The sequence below is a fragment of the Chiloscyllium plagiosum genome, unplaced genomic scaffold (assembly GCF_037043375.1).
Source record: "Chiloscyllium plagiosum isolate Xiang-an unplaced genomic scaffold, Cpla_swu_hap1 HiC_scaffold_21, whole genome shotgun sequence".
In the NCBI taxonomy this organism is placed as follows: domain Eukaryota; kingdom Metazoa; phylum Chordata; class Chondrichthyes; order Orectolobiformes; family Hemiscylliidae; genus Chiloscyllium; species Chiloscyllium plagiosum.
This window is the reverse complement of record NW_028270159.1, coordinates 63,428,882-63,435,891: the sequence shown is the minus strand read 5'-3', so window position 1 is coordinate 63,435,891 and position 7,010 is coordinate 63,428,882.

Here is a 7,010-nt window from a genome sequence, read left to right as displayed (position 1 = left end):
TCAGTCAGTGACAGGGATTGAATCTCAGTCAGTGACAGGGATTGAACTTTAGACACTGACAGGGATTTAATCTCAGTCAGTGACAGGGATTGAACCTCAATTAGTGACAGGGATTGAATCTCAGTCAGTGACAGGGATTGAATCTCAGTCAGTGACAGGGATTGAACTTTAGACACTGACAGGGATTTAACCTCAGTCAGTGGCAGGGATTGAACCTCAGTCAGTGGCAGGGATTGAATCTCAGTCAGTGACAGGGATTGAATCTCAGTCAGTGACAGGGATTGAACTTTAGACACTGACAGGGATTTAACCTCAGTCAGTGGCAGGGATTGAACCTCAGTCAGTGGCAGGGATTGAATCTCTGTCAGTGACAGGGACTGAACCTCAGAGAGTGACAGGGATTGAATATCAGTCAGTGACAGGGATTGAACCTCAGACAGTGACAGGAACTAACCTCAGTCAGTGACAGTGATTGAATCTCAGACAGTGACAGGGATTGAATCTCAGTCAGTGACATGGATTGAACCTTAGTCAGTGACAGGGATTGAATCTCAGTCAGTGACAGGGATTGAACTTTAGACACTGACAGGGATTTAACCTCAGTCAGTGGCAGGGATTGAACCTCAGTCAGTGGCAGGGATTGAATCTCTGTCAGTGACAGGGACTGAACCTCAGTCAGTGACAGTGATTGAACCTTAGTCCGTGACAGGGATTGAATCTCAGTCAGTGACAGGGATTGAACCTCAATCAGTGACAGGGATTGAATCTCAGTCAGTGACAGGGATTGAATCTTAGACACTGACAGGGATTGATTCTCAGACAGTGACAGTGATTGAAACTGAGAGAGTGACAGGGATTGAACCTCAGAGAGTGACAGTGATTGAATCTCTGTCAGTGACAGGGAAAGAACCTCAGAGAGTGACAGGGATTGAATATCAGTCAGTAACAGGGATTGAACCTCAGACAGTGACAGGAACTAACCTCAGTCAGTGACAGTGATTGAATCTCAGACAGTGACAGGGATTGAATCTCAGTCAGTGACATGGATTGAACCTTAGTCAGTGACATGGATTGAACCTTAGTCAGTGACAGGGATTGAATCTCTGTCAGTGACAGGGATTGAATCTCTGTCAGTGACAGGGATTGAATCTCTGTCAGTGACAGGGATTGAGCCTCAGTCAGTGTCAGGGATTGAATCTCAGTCAGTGACAGGGATTGAATCTCAGTCAGTGACAGGGATTGAACCTCAGTCAGTGACAGGGATTGAATCTCTGTCATTGACAGGGATTGACCCACAGTCAGTGACAGGGATTGACCCTCAGTCAGTGGCAGGGATTGAATCTCAGTCAGTGACAGGGATTGAACCTCAGAGAATGACAGGGATTGAACCTTTGTCAGTGACAGGGATTGAATCACAGTCAGTGACAGGGATTGAACCTTTGTCAGTGACAGGGATTGAATCTCAGTCAGTGACAGGGATTGAATCTCAGTCAGTGACAGGGATTGAGCTTCAGTCAGTGACAGGGATTGAGCTTCAGTCAGTGACATGGATTGAATCTCAGTCAGTGACAGGGATTGAATCTCTGTCAGTGACAGGGACTGAACCTCAGAGAGTGACAGGGATTGAATATCAGTCAGTGACAGGGATTGAACCTCAGACAGTGACAGGAACTAACCTCAGTCAGTGACAGTGATTGAATCTCAGACAGTGACAGGGATTGAATCTCAGTCAGTGACAGGGATTGAATCTCAGTCAGTGACAGGGATTGAATCTCTGACAGTGACAGGGATTGAGCCTCAGTCAGTGTCAGGGATTGAATCTCAGTCAGTGTCAGGGATTGAATCTCAGTCAGTGACAGGGATTGAATCTCTGTCATTGACAGGGATTGACCCACAGTCAGTGACAGGGATTGACCCTCAGTCAGTGACAGGGATTGACCCTCAGTCAGTGACAGGGATTGACCTTCAATCAGTGACAGGGATTGAACCTCAGTCAGTGACAGGGACTGAATCTCAGTCATTGACAGGGATTGAATCTCTGTCAGTGACAGGGATTGAATCTCAGTCAGTGACAGGGATTGAATCTCAGTCAGTGACAGGGATTGAATCTCAGTCAGTGACAGGGATTGAATCTCAGTCAGTGACAGGGATTGAATCTTAGACACTGACAGGGATTGATTCTCAGCCAGTGACAGTGATTGAAACTGAGAGAGTGACAGGGATTGAACCTCAGACAGTGACAGGGATTGAATCTCAGACAATGGCAGGGATTTAATCTCAGTCAGTGACAGGGATTGAATCACAGTCAGTGACAGGGATTGAGTCTCAATCAGTGACAGGGATTGATTCTCAGCCAGTGACAGGGTTTGAATCTCAGACACTGACAGGGATTTAATCTCAGTCAGTGACAAGGATTGGATCTCAGTCAGTGACAGGGATTGAACCTCAGTCAGTGACAGGAATTGAATCTTAGTCAGTGACAGGGAATGAACCTCAGTCAGTGACAGGGATTCAGCCTCATTTAGTGTCAGGGATTGAATCTCAGTCAGTGTCAGGGATTGAATCTCCGTCAGTGACAGGGATTGAATCACAGTCAGTGACAGGGATTGAACCTCATTCAGTGACAGGAATTGAATCTCAGCCAGTGACAGGATTGAACCTCATTCAGTGACAGGGATTGAGCCTCAGTCAGTGACAGAGATTGAATCTCAGTCAGTGACAGGGATTGATTCTCAGCCAGTGACAGGGATTGAAACTGAGAGAGTGACAGGGATTGAACCTCAGAGAGTGACAGTGATTGAACCTCTGACAGTGACAGGGATTTAATCTCAGACAATGAGAGGGATTTAGTCTCAGTCAGTGACAGGGATTGAACCTCAGTCAGTGACAGGGATTGAACCTCAGTCAGTGACAGGGATTGAATCTCAGTCAGTGACAGGGATTGAACGTCAGTCAGTGACAGGAATTGAATCTCAGTCAGTGACAGGGATGGAATCTTAGACACTGACAGGTATTTAACCTCAGTCAGTGACAGGGATTGAACCTTAGTCCGTGACAGGGTTTGAATCTCAGTCAGTGACAGGGATTGAACCTCAATCAGTGACAGGGATTGAACCTCAATCAGTGACAGGGATTGAATCTCAGTCAGTGACAGGGATTGAATCTCAGTCAGTGACAGGGATTGAACTTTAGACACTGACAGGGATTGAATCTCTGTCAGTGACAGGGACTGAACCTCAGAGAGTGACAGGGATTGAATATCAGTCAGTGACAGGGATTGAACCTCAATCAGTGACAGGGATTGAACCTCAATCAGTGACAGGGATTGAATCTCAGTCAGTGACAGGGATTGAATCTCAGTCAGTGGCAGGGATTGAACCTCAGTCAGTGGCAGGGATTGAATCTCTGTCAGTGACAGGGACTGAACCTCAGAGAGTGACAGGGATTGAATATCAGTCAGTGACAGGGATTGAACCTCAGACAGTGACAGGAACTAACCTCAGTCAGTGACAGTGATTGAATCTCAGACAGTGACAGGGATTGAATCTCAGTCAGTGACAGGGATTGAATCTCAGTCAGTGACAGGGATTGAACCTCAATCAGTGACATGGATTGAACCTTAGTCAGTGACAGGGATTGAATCTCAGTCAGTGTCAGGGATTGAATCTCTGTCAGTGACAGGGATTGAGCCTCAGTCAGTGTCAGGGATTGATTCTCAGCCAGTGACAGGGATTGAAACTGTGAGAGGGACCGGAATGAAACTCAGAGAGTGACAGGAATTGAATCACAGACACTGACAGGGAATTAATCTCAGTCAGTGACAGGGATTAAACCTCAGTCAGTGACAGGGATTGAATCTGAGTCAGTGACAGGGATTGAATCTCAGTCAGTGACAGGGATTGAACCTCAGTCAGTGACAGGGATTGAATCTTAGACATGGACAGGGATTTAACCTCAGTCAGTGACAGGGATTGAACCTCACTCAGTGACAGGGATTGAATCTCAGACACTGACAGGGTTTTAATCTCAGTCAGTGACAAGGATTGGATCTCAGTCAGTGACAGGGATTTAAACTGAGAGAGTGACAGGGATTGAACCTCAGAGAGTGACAGTGATTGAACCTCTGACAGTGACAGGGATTTAATCTCAGACAATGAGAGGGATTGAATCTCAGTCAGTGACAGGGATTGAACCTCAGTCAGTGACAGGAATTGAATCTCAGTCAGTGACAGGGATTGAACCTTAGTCCGTGACAGGGATTGAATCTCAGTCAGTGACAGGGATTGAATCTCAGTCAGTGACAGGGATTGAACCTCAATCAGTGACAGGGATTGAATCTCAGTCAGTGACAGGGATTGAATCTCAGTCAGTGACAGGGATTGAACTTTAGACACTGACAGGGATTTAATCTCAGTCAGTGACAGGGATTGAACCTCAATTAGTGACAGGGATTGAACCTCAATTAGTGACAGGGATTGAATCTCAGTCAGTGACAGGGATTGAATCTCAGTCAGTGACAGGGATTGAACTTTAGACACTGACAGGGATTTAACCTCAGTCAGTGGCAGGGATTGAACCTCAGTCAGTGGCAGGGATTGAATCTCTGTCAGTGACAGGGACTGAACCTCAGAGAGTGACAGGGATTGAATATCAGTCAGTGACAGGGATTGAACCTCAGACAGTGACAAGAACTAACCTCAGTCAGTGACAGTGATTGAATCTCAGACAGTGACAGGGATTGAATCTCAGTCAGTGACATGGATTGAACCTTAGTCAGTGACAGGGATTGAATCTCAGTCAGTGACAGGGATTGAACTTTAGACACTGACAGGGATTTAACCTCAGTCAGTGGCAGGGATTGAACCTCAGTCAGTGGCAGGGATTGAATCTCTGTCAGTGACAGGGATTGAACCTCAGACAGTGACAGGAACAAACCTCAGTCAGTGACAGTGATTGAACCTCACTCAGTGACAGGGATTGAATCTCAGACACTGACAGGGTTTTAATCTCAGTCAGTGACAAGGATTGGATCTCAGTCAGTGACAGGGATTGAATCTCAGTCAGTGACAGGGATTGAATCTCAGTCAGTGACAGGGATTGAACCTCAGTCAGTGACAGGGATTGAATCTTAGACATGGACAGGGATTTAACCTCAGTCAGTGACAGGGATTGAACCTCACTCAGTGACAGGGATTGAATCTCAGACACTGACAGGGTTTTAATCTCAGTCAGTGACAAGGATTGGATCTCAGTCAGTGACAGGGATTTAAACTGAGAGAGTGACAGGGATTGAACCTCAGAGAGTGACAGTGATTGAACCTCTGACAGTGACAGGGATTTAATCTCAGACAATGAGAGGGATTGAATCTCAGTCAGTGACAGGGATTGAACCTCAGTCAGTGACAGGAATTGAATCTCAGTCAGTGACAGGGATTGAACCTTAGTCCGTGACAGGGATTGAATCTCAGTCAGTGACAGGGATTGAATCTCAGTCAGTGACAGGGATTGAACCTCAATCAGTGACAGGGATTGAATCTCAGTCAGTGACAGGGATTGAATCTCAGTCAGTGACAGGGATTGAACTTTAGACACTGACAGGGATTTAATCTCAGTCAGTGACAGGGATTGAACCTCAATTAGTGACAGGGATTGAATCTCAGTCAGTGACAGGGATTGAATCTCAGTCAGTGACAGGGATTGAACTTTAGACACTGACAGGGATTTAACCTCAGTCAGTGGCAGGGATTGAACCTCAGTCAGTGGCAGGGATTGAATCTCTGTCAGTGACAGGGACTGAACCTCAGAGAGTGACAGGGATTGAATATCAGTCAGTGACAGGGATTGAACCTCAGACAGTGACAAGAACTAACCTCAGTCAGTGACAGTGATTGAATCTCAGACAGTGACAGGGATTGAATCTCAGTCAGTGACATGGATTGAACCTTAGTCAGTGACATGGATTGAACCTTAGTCAGTGACAGGGATTGAATCTCAGTCAGTGACAGGGATTGAACTTTAGACACTGACAGGGATTTAACCTCAGTCAGTGGCAGGGATTGAACCTCAGTCAGTGGCAGGGATTGAATCTCTGTCAGTGACAGGGATTGAATCTCAGTCAGTGACAGGGATTGAATCTTAGACACTGACAGGGATTGATTCTCAGACAGTGACAGTGATTGAAACTGAGAGAGTGACAGGGATTGAACCTCAGAGAGTGACAGTGATTGAACCTCAGTCGGTGACAGGGATTGAACCTCAGACAGTGACAGGGATTGAATCTCAGACAATGGCAGGGATTTAATCTCAGTCAGTGACAGGGATTGAATCACAGTCAGTGACAGGGATTGAGTCTCAGTCAGTGACAGGGATTGATTCTCAGCCAGTGACAGGGATTGAAACTGTGAGAGGGACCGGAATGAAACTCAGAGAGTGACAGGGATTGAATCACAGACACTGACAGGGAATTAATCTCAGTCAGTGACAGGGATTAAACCTCAGTCAGTGACAGGGATTGAATCTCAGTCAGTGACAGGGATTGAACCTCAGTCAGTGACAGGGATTGAATCTTAGACATGGACAGGGATTTAACCTCAGTCAGTGACAGGGATTGAACCTCACTCAGTGACAGGGATTGAATCTCAGACACTGACAGGGATTTAATCTCAGTCAGTGACAAGGATTGGATCTCAGTCAGTGACAGGGATTGAACCTCAGTCAGTGACAGGAATTGAATCTTAGTCAGTGACAGGGAATGAACCTCAGTCAGTGACAGGGATTCAGCCTCATTTAGTGTCAGGGATTGAATCTCCGTCAGTGACAGGGATTGAATCACAGTCAGTGACAGGGATTGAACCTCATTCAGTGACAGGAATTGAATCTCAGCCAGTGACAGGATTGAACCTCATTCAGTGACAGGGATTGAATCTCAGTCAGTGACAGGGATTGAGCCTCAGTCAGTGACAGAGATTGAATCTCAGTCAGTGACAGGGATTGAATCACAATCAGTGACA